Raw genomic sequence first — 20556 nt, 5'->3', positions numbered from 1 at the left:
ACCTACATGATGAGGACTAAATAATCCATATAAAGCATTCAAACATGGCTTGGTACAGAGTAAACATACAATACATATAAACAGTTATTATCCTGTGTATATAAAATATTAACTTGTGATTGGTTAAGTTGAAGAAAAGTCTGCCTACAGCCATGGTATTAGTGACTCATGAAGTCAAGACACCATAAACATGGGTGATTAGACTTTGTGATTCTAGATTAGTTCACAGGTGATGATGGACTTGTCAAGGCCCAGCTGCAGGGAGCTGTGCGCAGATTGGTCACTGGGCCCTTCCCAAATGTCTCTACTGGAAAGTTAGTTTTAAATCAAGTTAACAAATGCAGCTCACATGAGGTTTTCGAAAGAAACTTTTACTCCCAAATTACCAGTTGGACCTATCTCTATTCCCTTGGACATCAGAAAAGAAAAATAACACATAATGTAACAGAAATACCTCTATACGGTCCTATTTCTCATGTCTGACCACTTCCCCAGTGTAGAAAGAACTATCAAATGACTAATAGTCTGTTATGTAAAATTCTTAAAAATAAATAAAATCCAGATATTTAATCTATTTCCTCTTAATATTGGCAGTCTGGTTACAAAGAGATGGCAGGAGTCTATCTTTGAGCGTGAATCTCTGAGCATAGGCATATTCAGTGTGTAAAGGAGGCTTCCTCAACATTTCACCAGGAATGATGTATTTATTTGCCATAAGGTGTATTGTGGTCTGAGTGTGAACCATGAATGTGCAGCCCATGTTTAAGAGAGGGAAAATGTTGCCATGATTCTTTGGCCAGAGCCTTGAGTCTCTGTTGAAATGCCTCAATACTTGGTGACTCTCCCCTTCCCTCCCTCCCTCCCTCCCTTCCTTCCTTCCTTCCTTCACTCCCCCAGAGTCCCTCCCTCTCCCCACTTCCTCCCCTCTCTTCTTACTTCTTTCTTCGTTTTTTAGCAAGTATGCTTGACTGAGAGAGAAGACGCGTTTATGTTTATTAGAACATTATCTTTGTACTGTTTCTGACTTCCTTAGTCATTAGAAAGTGAAAGCAACATCTTTAATCCTTGTATGCCTATTCTTCATTCTCTCTACAATTTGGGTAACCTTCATAGGAGTGAGGTAGAAGACCAAAGTTATTATTTGTTTGTAAGCAGTATATCATGGTAGTCAAGAGACAGGTCTCAGGGTCTGGAAAAACTGGGTTCAAATCCACATACCATACTTCTAAGAGTCTGACATTGGGCAGAATAATTTGTCTCTTTCAGGATCAGTCCCCCACTTACTAAATAAAGTTAATGATTCCCACCTCAAAGGGTGGTTAAGATGATTACATGATTTTGTATATGTAATACAAATGGTACATAAGTAGTGCTCAATAAATGATGGGGACGCTGTTTATCGTTTCATTTAATAGAATATGCTGGACTATGTCATGAAAATGTCTGCACCCACCCACTCTGTCCACCCACCCTACACCACTTATGACCACCTGATGTAACACAGCTGCTCAGGGATGGGGTTAAAGGCCATGTCCACACATAAATGCAGACCTTACTGATGGCTGAGCTCCAACTTGTAGCCACAGTTGCAATCACTCTCACATCCTGATCTCAACTACCAACCGGCCACATCTGCACTTTCAACTTGTGGCTGATTTAAATTGAAGAACAGCAGAAGCAACATTTAGAATCATCATGGCATGTTATAGGGAAAACCCTAGAGATGTTTAGTCCAACCTGCTTATTTTTCAAACTTCTACTGTCCAATACGGTAGCCCCTAGCCACATGTGAGCACCTGGAATGTGGCTAATCTGAATTGAAATGTGCCATGAGTACAAAATATACACTGGTTTTTGAAGACTTAGTACAAAAACAAATTTAAAATAGTGCATAAACAAGTTTGTACAGATGACATGTTGAAATGGTTAAATTTTTAATATATTAAATAAGATATCAAAATTAACTTGCCTTTTTAAAACTATTTTTCGATGTGGCTACTAGAAAATTTTAAATTACATATGCGTGCTTCACATTTGTGGCCCACATGATGTTTTTATCAGGAAGCACTCTTTCAAACAAAGCAAATTAGGCACAGATATGTGGAGTGACTTGCCCAAGATAGCTCAGCTTTCATTGGCAGAACACAGATGTGATTCCAGATTGCGTGGCTTACAGTGATTTCTCTCTCAACACGCAACCTTCTTTGGCTAAGAATTGTTTTTAGACTGTAGAATTTGGTCCCTGATGGTGTCTGGGTCCCTGAAAGCTGAGGTTTCTTTGAAAAACACTGCCAGCACCTCTTCTGTGACGGGCTGTGCTTTTTTTTTTTCCTTTTCTTTTCTTCTTTTTTTTTTTTTGTTATTACTCTGCCTGGGAGACTGTGCTGCTGTCATCCATTTCTTGCGTCAGTTACAGAAATTGGTATTGTATCTAAAACAATTGCTGTTATTAACAGGTTAAGCTGCTGGGATGTTAAAATAAAGACTGACCAGCTTTAGTGCATTTTGTTGTAATCATCTCCCAGATGCCTTGTCGGAAATCAATTCAAGTTCAAAACTGGCTGGAATTGGGAGGTCAAGGCTTTGACAGACTAAATATTTTATCTTCTGCTCATGTCTGGAGCCTTTAAAGATCTGGACTTGGGGCTCTTTTCTCATACCCCATCTGGACGAAGATGATTGGCTTTGCCATTTTGCCCAGGTTAGGACAAGGTTAAAATCAATTATAATCAATTATTAAGAGTCTTCTGTGGCTGCATTGCTTAAAAGGGGATTTTAAAAGTTTCTCAGGTCTGAAACATGCATATCTTAGTTGCTGCTGGAGATGTTGTTATTCCAGAATGTCAAATATAGATGTTATCCGCATCAGGAGTAAATACGCAGAGTTTCTACTTTCTATTTCCTTGATACCTATGTTTCAGGACAATGAAAAAAACCTAAAAAGGCTGAGATAATCATCATTGCTGTACCAAGTTGAAAAATCTTGTTACCTTCTTGTATGCGTTAGACAACTAGAGCTATTTATAATTTGGTCACACTGTCAAATTATTTCCTAGGAATTTATAGAGGGGCTCTCTTCAGTTCTTATGTGATCGTTTGCAGTGTAAATGCACAGGTAAGGGTTGAATCTAAGGTGGATTGAAAGAATCATAGATTTCTAATTCCATAGTAATTTTGAGACAAGCTAGATCCAGCCCTACATTTTACAATAAGGAAACTGAGGCTCAGAGAATTTAAATGAAGACCCCAATTCTTACAGCTATCCAAAGGGAGAATTGTATCTCCTGGTTCCTAAACACATGTGTGGTTCCTAAACATCCAAATGAATCTTTTCCTTTTACACTGTATTTTCATATGCTAAAAACCCTCTTTGTGATGATTTAAGAAAAAACCTATTCATACAGAATGAATATCGTTCTGAACCTTGGACCAAGACATGAACTCAATAAACAGAATATAATTTTAAAGTGTTCTCAAAAGGTCACTTAGCTTTATCCTTCATCTCATTTTCCATGAATGGAAATCCGTTGTATTTTCAGATTTCATCCAGAGCCAGGAGCTAAGGGTTCAAAATGCTGCCAGAAAAATATTCCATTTTATTCAGCCTGTTTAAAAGAAGAACTCTAGAGAACATACCAGAATTTCTCCAAAGACATGTCAAATACCAGCCACTGAATGGAGAGTATGGACCACATGCTGAGTTAGTCTAGGACAAGCCCATCATTAGCAGGCACTACCACATATTTTCATAGCAAGCTCCCCGTCCTTGTAAAATACTTTTATAAAAAAAGAAAAACCGGGGCTTCCCTGGTGGCGCAGTGGTTGGGAGTCCGCCTGCCGATGCAGGGGACCACGGGTCCGTGCTCCGGTCCGGGAAGATCCCACATGCCGCGGAGTGGCTGGGCCCGTGAGCCATGGCCGCTGAGCCTGCGCGTCTGGAGCCTGTGCTCCGCAACAGAAGAGGCCACAGCAGTGAGGGGCCCGCGTACCGCAAAAAAAAGAAAAAGAAAGAAAAACCTCAATATTCCTAATTTGAGAAAAGGGAACCCATGAAATTTTGGGGGCATACTTTTAAATTTTAATACTTGCTCATCTTTCCACCAGCAAAATGATGACCCTATAGTGTATACTTATTGTCTCTGACCTCAGGTTGGCAGCCAAACCAAGGTACGATATACGTAAAGCTTTTACAAAATTAAAATTATAGGGCTGCAGGCATCATAATTGTGTAGCAATCAGGGAAACACAACGTAATATTAGATAAGGTTACAGCTTGGGCCTAGACAGACCTGGTTTTTTGCCTGGTTCCACCATTACTAGCTGTTTGGCCATAGACACGCTAGTTACCTTCTTTAACTTCACATTTTTTAATGTGGAAAATGAGGATTCTAATTATGCCTACCTCAGGGAGTTGTTTGAAGATTAAATGAGAAAATGTATGTAAAGCATCTGTCACAAAGCTTGGTGTAAAACAAGCTCTCAATAAGTCTGAATTAGAATAATGAAAACAAATAATAATTATTATCATTCATAATAGTAGCAGCGACAGCAGCAGCACAGTAATAATATATATATTCTCTATTTCTAACACTGAGTGATTTTCTTTTGGATCTATGTGTACACATATGGGATACAATTGCTTCAGTGTCTGTTCAGATCAAAAGTTCTGGATGAATTTTTCACCTTTGTTTATTTCACAGCAACATAATTCATCTGGCTGAACCTTTCAAACCTTTCCTGTGTTGAAAGACCACATTGCTCATTTGGTTCATTCTGAGAACAGCTGACTCACCGCCTATGTAGGGACAACCTGATTCTGATATTCCAAGGGCTAATTAATTGGTGGAATTTTTACTCTTTCATTCTGGGTTCAATCTAAGTCTGTAGCACATTGTATTAGAACAAGCTTTCGAAACTTTTGAAACCCAGTGGTTACAGAATATATAAGGGGTATGGAGTCAGTCAGACTAGAGTGTTGCCACTTACTGGCTGCATCTTAGGCAAGTCAGTTCACCTACCTGACTCTCTGGTTTCCTATATATAAAATGGAAAGAATCATGCTTACTTTCTGTTATCATTTTGAGTGTTGAAATTAATATTATACAAGTAAAAAACTTCACGATGCTTGAGGTGGTAAGTGATACTTAAGCGGCAGCTACTATTTTGTGTATTCATGTAGCTCATAAACTTTGGGAATTTATTTCAGAGCAGTGAATAAACATTCAGATTATATCCACTCCTGTGTCAGTCCACAAATATTGATTGATTGATTGATAACTGATCTGTGCCAGTCACTGTGCTAGACTTGGGGCCAGGGAGGATGGCAAGCAACAGAGAAAGCCTTAAAGAATGAATGGTGGGCTATATGGAGTACAATCTCTAAAAATATCAAATCACTATGTTGTACACCTGAAGCTAATACAAGATTGTATGTCAACTATACACCAAGAAAAAAAAGAAAAAAAATGAGTGAATGGTGGGCATGGGGGGTGGTGAGAGGGAATAAGTAAACAAGTGGTTTCAGTAAATTACATTATAGTTTCACTGCCCACCAATTCTTTTGGGGGTTAGTAGCTGATTTGGCTTGTCTCACCATAGCTATCAGCGCAGAAGACCAAACTTTGGAACCTGTGGGTATACACGTCCTTTGCTTTGAAGTTGTGCAGGCCTTTGCCCTATGTTTACATATCTCCTCCATCCAAACACCTCAAGCACTTAAAATTGGCTCAAGAACCGAGTGTGTAACTTACCAGCTGAGAAGAGAAACTGAAAATGTACTCTACCTGCAAGAGTGTTGACATAGCAACAGAGAAAGAAGCTGGAGAAAACTCTTCTCTATTTCCAAAGGTGCCCTGTGATGTCTTGTCCTCTATTTTCCCTGGCCTGGGTATAGTTTCTGCTTAATTGGTTTTGCATCTGATAAGATGAACACTGAGCATTTGCAGTGTGTTTGTCGTCTGTTGCCAATGACAAGCTACCGATCACCCGCGGGACCTGCCATCGCCGCATTCAGCACCAGCCTTCACTTACTCTGTTTGGGTCTACTGGCTTAGTACCAGGTGTGGAAGCAGAGGAAGGAGTGGTGGAGAATGAATAACCCTGTTGAGTTTTCTTGGAGTAGAAAGTGTTTCGAAGGAATGAGTTCTCCAGAAGACCCCTATTTCCTTTACCTTTGTGAAAGAAATGCCCTATGTTTTAAATAATGATTCATGTGGTATGCACCATATCCAAAGAGTAAATGCAGAGATGAAAGCTTCTATTTATTCTGTACAGTGAAAATAGAAATCTGGAAACAGCATCTGCTTCTCATTTAAATGTATTTTTTCCTAATTATTTAGATATATAGAGGCATCAAGCCAGGTTTCAATCAACAACTAACGTCTTATGTGATCTAAACAAAACCTCACTCTTGGAGCCACCGGTCATAACACTTAAAATGGTTTAAAGACTTCAACCTGGCTTTTAATATAGAGGAGTTGTAAAGTCTGAGCATGACGAATATTGTTTTTAAAATCAAGTATGAAAATGTGGAGAAATGTTGGTAGAATTATATTTCCTAATACCTAAAAGTACCAGGTAATTTAACCTTGGTTCTGAGTCATCTTACCTTTTGAAGGATAAACCTTGGAAAAATGACCTATGTCTTTTATTTTTAATGGGCAAGAATAAAGACGCTTTGGTGTCTTTGGATGATTGGATTATATGGATTAGTTATTAGAAGTACAGGCAAGAATGCCGTGCCTCAAATATGAACTGATATAATTATGGCTCCCTCAGTTCCATGACTCACAAATGGAAGCGTCTACAATAAAGAAACTTTATTGTTGGAGGAGGAGCTTCAAGATGGCGGAAGACTAAGACGTGGAGATCACCTTCCTCTCCACAAATACATCAGAAATACATCTACATATGGAACAACTGCTACAGAACACCTACTGAACGCTGGCAGAAGACCTCATACCTCCCAAAAGGCAAGAAACTCCCCACGTACCTGGGTAGGGCAAAAGAAAAAAGAATAAACAGAGACAAAAGAATAGAGACGGGACCTGCACCAGTGGGAGGGAGCTGTGAAGGAGGAAAGGCTTCCACACACTAGAAGCTCCTTTGCGGGCGGAGACTGCGGGTGGCGGAGGGGGGAAGCTTCGGAGCCGGGGAGGAGAGTGCAGTCACAGGGGTGAGGAGGTCAAAGCGGAGAGATTCCCGCACAGAGGATCGGTGCCGACCGGCACTCACCAGCCCGAGAGGCTTGTCTGCTCACCCACCGGGGCGGGCGGGGCTGCAAGCTGAGGCTCGGGCTTCAGTCGGAGCGCAGGGAGAGGACTGGGGTTGGCGGCATGAACACAGCCTGAAGGGGGCTAGTGCACCACGGCTAGCCAGGAGGGAGTCCGGAAAAATGTCTGGAGCTGCCGAAGAGGGAAGAGACGTTTTCTTCCCCCTTTGCTCCTGGTGCGCGAGGAGACGGGATTAAGAGCGCCGCTTAAAGGAGCTCCAGAGATCGGCGCGAGCCGCGGCTATCAACGTGGACCCCAGAGACGGGCATGAGACGCTAAGGCTGCTGCTGCCACCACCAAGAAGCCTGTGTGCAAGCACAGGTCACTATCCACACCCCCATTCCGGGGAGCCTGTGCAGCCCGCCACTGCCAGGGTCCCGTGATCCAGGGACAACTTCCCCAGGAGAACGCACAGCACGCTTCAGGCTGGTGCAACGTCACAGTGGCCTCTGCCGCCGCAGGCTTGCCCCGCATCCGTACCCCTCCCTCCCCCCCCGGCCAGGGTGAGCCAGAGCCCCTGAATCAGCTGCTACATTAACCCTGTCCTGTCTGAGCGAAGAACAAACGCCCTCAGGTGACGTACACGCAGAGGCGTGTAGCAGAATAACTGAGGCAGAAGAACAGATAATTGACCTGGAAGATAAAATAGTGGAAATAATTACTGCAGAGCAGGATAAAGAAAAACGAATGAAAAGAATTGAGGACACGGCTTCCCTGTTGGCGCATTGGTTGAGAGTCTGCCTGCCAATGCAGGGGACACGGGTTTGTGCCCCAGTCTGGGAAGATCCCACATGCCATGGAGTGGCTAGGCCCATGAGCCATGGCCGCTGAGCCTGCGCGTACGGAGCCTGTGCTCCACAATGGGAGAGGCCACAACAGTGAGAGGCCCGCGTACCACACACAAAAAAAGAATTGAGGACAGTCTCAGAGACCTCTGGGACAACATTAAACGCACCAACATACAGATTATAGGGGTTCCAGATGAAGAAGACAAAAAGAAAGGGACTGAGAAAATATTTTAAGAGGTTATAGTTGAAAACTTCCCTAATATGGGAAAGGAAATAGTTAATCAAGTCCAGGAAGCAAAGTGAGTCCCATACACAATAAATCCAAGGAGAAACACGCCAAGACACATATGAATCAAACTATCAAAAATTAAATACAAAGAACAAACATTAAAAGCAGCAAGGGAAAAACAACAAATAACAGATAAGGGAATCCCCATAAGGTTAACAGCTGATATTTCAGCAGAAACTCTGCAAGCCAGAAGGGAGTGGCAGGACATATTTAAAGTGTTGAAAGAGAAAAACCTAAAACCAAGATTACTCTACCCAGCAAGGATCTCATTCAGATTCGATGGAGAAATTAAAACCTTTACAGACAAGGAAAAGCTAAGAGAAATCAGCACCACAAAACCAGCTTTACAACAAATGCTGAAGGAACTTCTCTAGGCAAGAAACACAAGAGAAGGAAAAGACCTACAATAATAAACCCAAAACAATTAAGAAAATGGGAATAGGAACATACATATTGATAATTACCTTAAATGTAAATGGATTAAATGCTCCAAACAAAAGATATAGATTGGCTGAATGGATACAAAAACAAGACCCGTATATATGCTGTCTACAAGAGACCCCATTCAGACCTAGGGACACATACACACTGAAAGTAAGGGGATGGAAAAAGATATTCCATGCAAATGGAAATCAGAAGAAAGCTGGAGTAGCAATTCTCATATCAGACAAAATAGACTTTAAAACAAAGACTAGTACAAGAGACAAAGAAGAACACTACAGAATGATCAAAGGACCAATCCAAGAAGAAGATATAACAATAGTAAATATTTATGCACCCAACATAGGAGCACATCAATACATAAGGCAAGTGCTAACAGCCATAAAAGGGGAAATCGACGGTAACACAATCATAGTAGGGGACTTTTAACACCCCACTCTCACCAATGGACAGATCATCCAAAATGAAAATAAATAAGGAAACACAAGCTTTAAATGATACATTAAAGAAGATGGACTTAATTGATATTTACAGAACATTCCATCCAAAAACAAAAGAATACACATTCTTCCCAAGTCCTCATGGAACATTCTCCAGGATAGATCATATGTTGGGTCACAAATCAAGCCTTGGTAAATTTAAGAAAATTGAAATCGTATCAGGTATCTTTTCTGACCACAATGCTATGAGACTAGGTATCAATTACAGGAAAAAATCTGTAAAAAAAATACAAACACGTGGAGGCTAAACAAGACACTACTTAATAACCAAGAGATCACTGAAGAAATCGAAGAGGAAATCAAAAAATACCTAGAAACAAATGACAATGAAAACACAACGACCCAAAACCTATGGGATGCAGCAAAAGCAGTCCTAAGAGGGAAGTTTATAGCAATACAATCCTACCTTAAGAAACATCTCAAATAAACAACCTAACCTTGCACCTAAAGCAATTAGAGAAAGAAGAACAAAAAACCCCCAAAGTTAGCAGACGGAAAGAAATCATAAAGATCAGATCAGAAATAAATGAAAAAGAAATGAAGGAAATGATAGCAAAGATCAATAAAACTAAAAGCTTGTTCTTTGAGAAGATAAACAAATTGATAAACCATTAGCCAGACTTACCAAGAAAAAAAGGGAGAAGACTCAAATCAATAGAATTAGAAATGAAAAAGGAGAAGTAACAACTGACACTGCAGAAATACAAAGGATCATGAGAGATTACTACAGGCAACTCTATGCCAATAAAATGGACAACCTGGAAGAAATGGAAAAATTCTTAGAAATGCACAATCTGCTGAGACTGAACCAGGAAGAAATAGAAAATATGAACAGACCAATCACAAGCACTGAAACTGAAACTGTGATTAAAAATCTTCCAACAAACAAAAACCCAGGACCAGATGGCTTCACAGGCGAATTCTATCAAACATTTAGAGAAGAGCTAACAGCTATCCTTCTCAAACTCTTCCAAAATATAGCAGAGGGAGGAACACTCCCAAACTAATTCTACGAGGCCACCATCACTCTGATACCAAAACCAGACAAAGATGTCACAAAGAAAGAAAACTACAGGCCAATATCACTGATGAACATAGATGCAAAAATCCTCAACAAAATACTAGCAAACGGAATCCAACAGCACATTAAAAGGATCATACACCATGATCAAGTGGGGCTTATCCCAGGAATGCAAGGATTCTTCAATATACGCAAATCAATCAACGTGATACACCATATTAACAAATTGAAGGAGAAAACCCATATGATCTTCCCAGTAGATGCAGAGAAAGCTTTTGAGAAAATTCAACACCCATTTATGATAAAAAACCCTCCAGAAAGTAGGCATAGAGGGAACTTTTCTCAACACAATTAAGACCATATATAATAAACCCACAGCCAACATCGTCCTCAATGGTGAAAAACTGAAACCATTTCCACTAAGATTAGGAACAAGACAAGGTTGCCCACCCTCACTACTATTATTCAACATAGTTTTGGAAGTTTTAGCCACAGCAATCAGAGAAGAAAAAGAAATAAAAGGGATTCAAATTGGAAAAGAAGAAATAAAGCTGTCACTGTTTGCAGATGACATGATACTATACATAGAGAATCCTAAAGATGCTACCAGAAAACTTCTAGAGCTAATCAATGAATTTGGTAAAGTAGCAGGATACAAAATTAATGCACAGAAATCTCTGGCATTCCTATACACTAATGATGAAAGATCTGAAAGTGAAATTCAGAAAACACTCCCATTTACCATTGCAACAAAAAGAATAAAATATCTAGGAATAAACCTACCTAAGGAGACAAAAGACATATATGCAGAAAATTATAAGACAATGATGAAAGAAATTAAAGATGATAGAAATAGATGGAGAGATATACCATGTTCTTGGATTGGAAGAATCAACATTGTTAAAATGACCCTTATACCTAAAGCAATCTACAGATTCAATGCAATCCCTAACAAACTACCAATGGCATCCCACATGCCGTGGAGTGGCTAGGCCCATGAGCCATGGCCGCTGAGCCTGCGCATCCGGAGCCTGTGCTAGAACAAAAATTTCACAATTTGTATGGAAACATAAAAGACCTCGATTAGCCAAAGCAATCTTGAGAAAGAAAAATGGAGCTGGAGGAATCAGGCTCTCTGACTTCAGACTATACTACAAAGCTACAGGAATCAAGACAGTGTGGTACTGGCACAGAAACCGAAATATATATCAGTGGAACAGGATAGAAAGCCCAGAGATAAACCCACGCCCATATGGTCACCTTATCTTTGATAAAGGAGGCAATAATATACAGTGGAGAAAAGACAGCCTTTTCAATAAGTGGTGCTGGGAAAACTGGACAGGTACATTTAAAAGAATGAAATTAGAACACTCCCTAACACCATACACAAAAGTAAACTCAAACTGGATTAAAGACCTAAGTGTAAGGCCGGACACCATCAAACTGTTCGAGGAAAACATTGGCAGAACACTCTATGACATAAATCACAGAAAGATCCTTTTTGACCCACCTCCTAGAGAAATGGACATAAAAACAAAAATAAACAAATGGGACCTAATGAAACTTAAAAGCTTTTGTACAGCGAAGGAATCCATAATCAAGACGTTTAGACAACCCTCAGAATGGGAGAAAATATTTGCAAATGAAACAACTGACAAAGGATTTATCTCCAAAATTTGCAAGCAGCTTATGCAGCTCAATATCAAAAAAACAAACAACCGAATCCAAAAATGGGCAGAAGACCTAAATAGACATTTCTCTAAAGAAGATATACAGATTGCCAAAAGACACATGAAAGAATGCTCAACATCCTTAATCATTAGAGAAATGCAAATCAAAACCACAATGAAATATCATCTCACACTGGTCAGAATGGCCATCATCAAAAAATTTACAAACAATAAATGCTGGAGAGGGTGTGGAGAAAAGGGAACCCTCTTGCACTGTTGGTGGGAATGTAAGTTGATATAGCCACTATGGAAAACAGTATGGAGGTTCCTTAAAAAACTAAAAATAGAACTACCACACGACCCAGTAGTCCTACTACTGGGCATATACCCTGAGAAAATCATAATTCAAAAAGAGTCATGTACCAAAATGTTCATTGCAGCTCTATTTACAATAGGCAGGACATGGTAACAACCTAAGTGGCCATCAACTGATGAATGGATAAAGAAGATGTGGCGCATATATACAATGGAATATTAGCCATAAAAAGGAACGAAACTGAGTTATTTGTAGTGAGGTGGATGGACCTAGAGACTGTCATACAGAGTGAAGTAAGTCAGAAAGTGAAAAGCAAATACCGTATGCTACCACATATATATGGAATCAAAAAAAAAAAAAGTGGTCATGAAGAACCTAGTGGCAAGACGGGAACAAAGATGCAGACCTACTAGAGAATGGACTTGAGGATACAGGCAGGGGGAAGAGTAAGCTGGGACAAAGTGAGAGAGTGGCATGGACATATATACACTACCAAACGTAAAATAGATAGCTAGTGGGAATCAGCTGCATAGCACAGGGAGATCAGCTTGGTGCTTTGTGACAACCTAGAGGGGTGGGATGGGGAGGGTGGGAGGGAGGGAAATGCAAGAGGGAAGAGATATGGAGACATATGTATATGTTTAACTGATTCACTTTGTTATAAAGCAGAAACTAACACAGCATTGTAAAGCAATTATACTCAAATAAAGATGTTAAAAGAAAAAAAGCAAAAACTTGTGCCTTATAACAAAAAAATAAAAACAAGAAACTTTGGATTTTCAGAAGCTCTGTAGCTATTCACAGTTACACACAGGTGAATAGATACATTGTAACTTAGGAGAGGATGGAATTAGACATTTTAAGGAAAAGGGCCCTTAGAACGAATAAGTTCCCTCAACAGTGGATGTGGATGTGGGAGGCCAGACAGTGTGGTCTGTGTCTAGGTGCTGGACAGGTTCCTGCTGCATAAATGACCGCACAGCCAAAATGAAGATGGAAGCAGAGGGCTGAATGAAGAACGAGAGGGTTGGCCCTGATGACTGTAGAAATGGTGTTTGCAAGGCAATGTTAGAAAATGAAGCTATCCTTAGTTCTGTTAACCCCTTCCTCCGGGACGACAAGGCTTCTAGGTGCTCCTCCGAACAGCTTTGACCCAGTCTAACTTTTAAGAGGCATTAATCTCCTGTCTCCTGAAACTGTGCGTAATGAGTCAAATCCATTTCACCTGCCTTCACTAATCAAGGTCATTTTAAGACTTGCATGTCCTCCAAGGAGCACGTAGCATAAACAAGATGTTTGCCTGAGTTGCTTTCCAGGAACTTGAAGTCTAGTTCCGGCTGAGCTGGTTAAGACTGGATAGGACCACCGGCCCTCCAACTGGGGACGTACAACTGTCCCCATGGTGACCTTTCAAAAATGCCACCCTCAGACTGTGCCAAGCACCTCCATTTTTGAACGTGCCAAGGCCTGTAGCTTAGTTACACCTGCACAGAATGAAGATCACGGCACCTTTTTCCAATCACCTCTCCCCACGTTCCCCACGCTCCCCATGCTCCCCACGCCTCGGACTGCACTGCTTCTTTATTCTTTATCCCGTAAATAACCTGGGACCCTTGCCTTTGGGAGTCTGAGACTCGTTCTGCTGTGTCCTTGCTTAGCTGCCTTGCAAATAAACCCTCTCTTTGCTGCAAACCTCGGCATCTCAGTGTTTTGGCTTGCTGCGCGTTGGGCAGAAGGAACCTGGTTCAGTAGCACTCCCCAAACCAAATTCCAGCTGAGTAGGACTAGAGGCTGAAAAGATGTTGACTTTGAGAAAATTGTATTTTTTGTTGCTTTTCAGATAATTTTCAGTATGTTCTATGGATGTAAGTAAATTGAAAATTTTTTCAAAAAAATTCTTTCTGTCTCTGGCTTTCCCACCATACCTATTTCAGTCTTGTTTTACTCACTCTCCAATCTACTGCACTCATGACCCCCTCTAATATATGATAATTGAATTTAGGGCAGAAGTTTGCATTTTTATTTTTTTATGATTTATAACCTGCCTAATTTCAAAAAGGATTTGAGGCAGCAAGAGAAAATGGCACTGGGAGTTTCACTGATATTTTTACTCTGCATTTGGCCCATATTCTTTTAGACTGCATACATTTCCATAACTCTGAGCAAGGATCATATTTGGATGACCTTTTGTCCAGGATAGAATTCACAGAATTGCAGGAGGTGGAAAATGAATTCCTCGGTATTTACAAAATCACCGGAGGATTACAAAATTCGTCTGAATGAATTAAATATTCTGCCCAGTTTTCGTAATAGTTCTACTGATTATATTGTTTTGTACTTAAAAATATGCTTCCTGTTCTGGGGAGGAGAGAAGGAAGGGGCTGAGAAGATTTAAAGTACCTTTTGGATTGCTGTGTGACTTTGGGCAAGTCACTGACCACTCTGAGCTCTAAATGCTACATCTGTTAAATGGGGATAATAAACCAACAGTGTTGTTTTTGTAGGGTTGTTGTGAGGATCAAATGAGATAGTGTACATGCAAGAGCTTAGTAAACAATAAGCCACTATGTATTATGCAGTCAGTGTGGGTGAATGCTTCATTTACTTCAATCTCAGCTTCATATGGTGAGAGAGACCAGGCCCTAGCTCTCAGGGATGCTCTATGAAAAGTGCCTCATTGTGTTTGGGCTTTATTTACTGAATGCATTTGAATGAGGGATCATTCTAAGAGCAGAGAGTCATTCAATTTGATTTCACAATGGTGTTATGGGTGAGGCTGGAAACTACATTCTCAAATGCATTATCCAGAACACAGGAAACAAAACCACTTTTTAAAAGTGACTCATTTTTAATATCTCATAGTAGTTTTGAAATACTTCATTCATTCATTTTTATAGCAAATTCTTAATTGAGAATGTCATAAACCGCTTTGCAGAGAGAGGCAATCACCAATCACGACCTGGGAAATTAACTGGAGTAATTTACAAATAGCCTTTTGTCTGGCTGGAAGTTTAGCTTTTACATGATTTGCCTTTAGGTTATCTTAGCAACACTTGCTCCCTTTTCCCCACCCCGCTGGCAGTATGGATTTTGGGTGCCCAATATATGCTGAAGATGAAAAATAGTTTCCCATATGTTGCTTTCTCCTGGTCTGCACTACATACTCTTGCTGATCCTTTTATTCTCAAAAACAAACACTGATCACTTTCACCATTCTTTAAGACCCTTCATCTTCTCACCTCATCTGTCTACTGACTGTCCAACTTTCTTTCTTGGCCGGCCATACAAATCGGTTGTGAATGAATGAACTTCAGGCCCACGTCCAGCCTTTCTCCATGAATCCACCCTTGACCCAAGTCCAGGGTGACCTCCTTCTTGATTTCTTACAACTTATATTCTCCATAATTTAGCATTTTAGAAAATACATTATTTTCCCCTTGCTTTTAAAAATATCTTGTTCCACCTTCTCACCCCAACTGCATTACAAGTTATGTGAAGAGTGCAGCCTTCTAAATCAAAATCTGTATTTTTAACAGAATCCTCAGGTGATTTGTAAGCCCCTTAAAATTCTTGAACTCTAATTCACCTTTGGAAGAGATGAGAAAGTTCAGATTCGGAGTTAGTACAGAGCTGAGGCCAGAATCTCAGCTCCCTGACTGCAAGTTCACTGTTTCCTTCTATACTCGGGGCTGCCTCAGTAGCTCCCTAATTCGTCGCGTGGGAGTCAATAGCTATGGTCCAGACTGTCCCCTCCAGGTGTGGCCTTGTCTTGCCTCACTTTGCTGGTTGATGTCCGGTGGTCTAGAAAAGTAGACTTCAAGGTTAGAGAATGACTTTCTAGTTCACCCCCATTCCTCTTGTGTGGGAAGCCATTTGGCTTATCCTATATGGCATAAAGCCTCCTAAATAAGAATGAACTCTTGATGAGGCCAGAACACTTCTTTCTGTCATTAACATTTGTCAGTATCTCTGATGGGAATTTTGACATCTGACCTTCTTTCCCCCGACTCGCAGCTCACGATTGTATAGTACATCTCCACTCACACAAGGAAGATGGGAAAGGCTGAGCCAAACCCTGTTAACAAAACAGTCCCCCGAAGGGCAATAATATTGCTCAGTGGTAATATTATCCCTATGCATTTTATCTTGTACATGAAATCTGGGCTAATTATCATTTTCTCATACAGTACATTTTAGACCATTGTGTTCTTGTGTCCCTGCCTAGTTCATTAAGCAGGGTTTTACAGCTCCTCCAGTAACAGGATTGCTATTGACACTTTCATTAGACCCATAATTCAAATGCTTGTCTGCCTTCCAAATGGAAGCCTCTCAGTCCAGAACCACAATCTGGCCACCAACCGTATGTTGGCTTTTAGAACTGTCATAAACTCATCATCACATTGAAGTTCTTGAAGGGTCAAAATCTGCTTTCTTGGTGAACTGTCTCCATCCAACAGTCAATGTGTTCTCCAAGAATAGTCAGCCAAGCTTCTCTGTTGCTCTCTGAAAGCTCCTCCAGGCAATTCTCTGTATACTGTGACTGTAACACAAGTAATTATTGCCTGTATTTAAATATTAATTCCTTGCTTCATTCATTCATTCTTTTATTTCACCATTTAAGACCAATATACTCAATATTATGGCAGATAATGTAATGATTTAAAGATGTATAAGATGGTCTCTGTCTTGGAGTATCTTATAGTCCAATAGATGTATATATAAATCATTATACGATTAAGTGGAATGTGGAAATTTTCACCACTAGATCGCTAGCAATTGGGATGGCTATAATTGTAGATAGCTGTGCTACCTAATGGCTGTTATCAACACTGTTTTCTTACCAATGGTTCAAATGGAAATAACCTCAACTGGCCTAAGTAGAACTGCATATGTGTATGGAATACACCACAGAATATAACTTGGGACTAGATGAAGTGGGAGTCCCCAGAAATGATTCGATGGAATTTAGACAGTGTGAGGCTGGAACAGAGACAGCCATTGCACTAGCAATCATGAAAAATAGTCTTTGCATTTTTAGTAGTGTTCTGATTTTTCTCTCTGACAAGGTTCAAGAAAAGATTATTCTTTTAATTTTATTATTTATTTATTTATTTATTTATTGGGGTATAGTTGTTTTACAATGTTGTGTTAGTTTCTACTGTGCAGCAAAGTGGAGTTCCCCGTGCTATACAACAGGTTCTTATTTGTTATCTATTTTATACATATTAGTGTATGTATGTCAATCCCAATCTCCCAGTTCATCCCACCACCACCCCACCCCCTGCCTCCGCTTTCCTCAAGAAAAGACTTAATGCAAATATTTGATTTAATTTACAATAAAGGTTTTAAGGAGTGCTTACTAGACAACAAAAATTTCTGCTTTTAATTTTTGAGGAAGTATCTGTCTTGGACCTTCATGAAGAAGTAGGAAATCTGAACAGACCTATGTAGCTTGTAGTGTGCAATTGAGGCTTTCAGTTGATTCCAGCTATTTAATTGAACATGCAATTGTAGACCATCTATTTCAGTGTACAGTTAATTGTGTTTGATTTAAAAGGCTGCTAATTGGGTGCTTTGCTTTTGCTTCCTGGCCAATCAAATCACATGGAAAAAATTATCTTGGGGTAGTTTTCACCATCCTGATATCTTTGCCTGTAAGAAAAAAGAGAGGAAGAAATAGACAAAAGTATAGTCTTTTCTTCAAGTCGTTTATTCAAGTACATGTCTTCAAGTCCTTTCTTGGTTTACTTAGCTTTACTGAGCACATACATCAGATTACTTACCTCATTTGGTTTCTTCCAACCAAACTCATAGCTGGATTCCTGAAACAGAAAGTTCCTTTGATGGAATGGACTCAGACCATTAAGCAGAAGAGTGCAAAGGTGGACCATATTGGTGATTGGGTTAACATGGCTTCATTTTGCAGAAATACTGCTGTGATGTTGGAAAATGACTTCAGTGTTTTTCCCAGCGAATTTCACTCTGCTGTGTGTACCTTCGTAAACATGTCCAATCGTGTGATGGAGGTCAATGATAATGTAGGGTTTAGAAATTGTTGCTTGGAAATCACACTCACTTAAATACCTGAATCTGTCCATCAGCCATGCCATAGCTTATTCCATGCCTGTGCAGAAGAGTGATTTGCAATCTCCTTGCTTTTCATTTCAAGTAGCATCACTCATTGTAAGCCAGATATTCAGGCCTCTTCAGAAGCCTCCAGGGTGAAGGACAAGAAAGAAGAAGCTTATCGAATCTTTCACAACTGTGGCCAGCTACATTGACTACATCAAACTTGTTACATCTTTCTCTGGTATTTTATTTTAAAATCGCACATTCTTCTTTTCACGTGACAACTAATAGGAATTTTGCCACATAATTTCACAATCGCAATGGCTCTTTTGTGGTTCTATACATTGAATTGATCTGTCCATCTTGAAAGGCGGGCCAGAATGACTTGGGTTGGAGGAGAGGACATAATGTTGATTTTTTAGGTCTTTCCCCTTTGAGTTACCTTCTCTCATCTTCTATAAGCTCAGGTTGCAATTAAATTCTGTTTGTTTTTTTTCTTTTTTTACTCCCAGGAACTTACCAATTTGGGCTCCTTCCAGACCTGAAAACTGATTACACATATGAAACAGATTTCACTACTGGACTGGAACTCCACATAAAAAAGAAGAAGATCCTCAAAATAATTGAAAAGGGTCCTCACCAAAGAACAGATGCGATGTGACTGGCAGGATATGAAGGAGGTAAGAGGTAAATTTCTAATGAAAACATGTTTGCTGTGTGGTCAGGTAAATAGAAAACATGCTTCCAGGCTAAAGGTAGTGTTCTTCCTCAGCTAAGGGTCAGGGCAGGGAGTACCATTTCTAATTAGAAAAACAATGGATGACCCAGTCTCTTTTTCCTCTGGGTCTGTCGGTCTAGCTATTAATTATAGAAACATTGCAGAATGCTAGATTCTTTCTAAAGACATCATTTGGGGAGAGGAGTGTGCTTAATAAAGGAAATATCCTCCATAAAAGCAGTCCCGGGAACATTTGCCAATTTCTTGTGCTTCAGAAACCATGGAGTGCTATCTTGAAAACCTATATCTGGGATGACATGGGATCAAATCAGGGGCAAAGGGTGCTAAAGCTCTTAATCCCTGTTTAATCTAGATGTTGGAAAAGAAAGAAAGGAAGGAAAAGAAGGAAGGAACTGGGAGAGAGGGAGGGAGGCAGGAAGAAGAGGGGTTGGGCTTTCCGAATACACAAAGATCATCTGGGGTAGACATCTGCATTTTAGCTTTTCCTGGTGTGAAAAAGGAGGGAAGGAAAACATATATGAATGAAGTGGTCTCAGTCTTGTCTCTCTCTTCTGGCCTATCACATAGTTTGTGGCTTCATCTTTTCTGTTCTGCCAGGAAGCATCTGTGAGTTGCCATATTCCTTTCTTGGGCTTTTTTTTGGAAACAGAATCTGAAGAATGGGGAAAGAATAGAAAGAAAAAAAGCCATGGTGATCTATTCTCATGAGAAAAGCAGTCAGTTTGGAACATAGCTATGAAAGGCATTCAGTCCCCCGGAGAAAAAGAGCAGAAGTTGGTGGGGTGATATCTGAGGTGTGACTGTGAAGGACTGTACTCAGCAAGGATGGATCACGAGGATTTGGCCGGGTGGTGGAGTGACTTGAAGTCACTTGGAGTGACTTCAATCCCCACAGGAATGATGGGGATTGAACAGTGAGCATGCGAACTCCCAGAGTGGGCTGTTCAAGGGGATGGGGAGGGTGTTCGAAAATGAGAGAAGTTAGGAGATATTGATAGTAATGACCATGACTGTATTCTTGGATCTCCATTTCATCAATGAATGAGTAAAAGGCGGGATCCCAAATTTTAGATGAAATGTCACTTTGGGTCTGAACACATGAACGCAGACATTGATAAGGTTTCACCCATAACGCAAATATTCTATCAGGCACCTTGGCAATGGGATTCCTTTTAAAGTAAATCATCCTGTGTTCTCAATGCCCATGCCTCAGCACAACCACTGGATTTCCAGTCCTCCTTATATGGCCTAGTTTGTAAAGAGCAGAGCTGGGAAGCAGGTTTCCTGAACTCTAACCCTGGGGAAAGCACTAACTAGTTGCATGACCCCGAGTCATTCATCTAAGGTAATGATGTGTACTAGTTATAGCACAGGACTTTGGAGTCGCATAGATTTTGCACAAGTTAATCTTTGTTATGCACTATTTCTCATATCTATAATGTTGGGACATTC

At 40.3% G+C, this 20556-nt stretch overlaps 1 long non-coding RNA gene across 5 annotated transcripts in view; it reads left to right on the top strand.

Moving 5' to 3' along the window:
* LOC307196374 overlaps positions 1-20556 on the top strand; it is a 606711-nt gene that overhangs the window by 381369 nt on the left and 204786 nt on the right. For all 5 annotated transcript variants that reach the window (XR_013831117.1, XR_013831118.1, XR_013831119.1 and 2 more), the window contains one exon: positions 18878-19045. This is a non-coding gene — a long non-coding RNA (uncharacterized lncRNA). The remainder of the gene's footprint in view (positions 1-18877; positions 19046-20556) is intronic.

The sequence above is a fragment of the Stenella coeruleoalba genome (assembly GCF_951394435.1).
Source record: "Stenella coeruleoalba genome assembly, chromosome: 13".
NCBI classification, from domain to species: domain Eukaryota; kingdom Metazoa; phylum Chordata; class Mammalia; order Artiodactyla; family Delphinidae; genus Stenella; species Stenella coeruleoalba.
The sequence above is the reverse complement of the archived record's forward strand: the minus strand, read 5'-3'. Positions and strand labels throughout refer to the sequence as shown.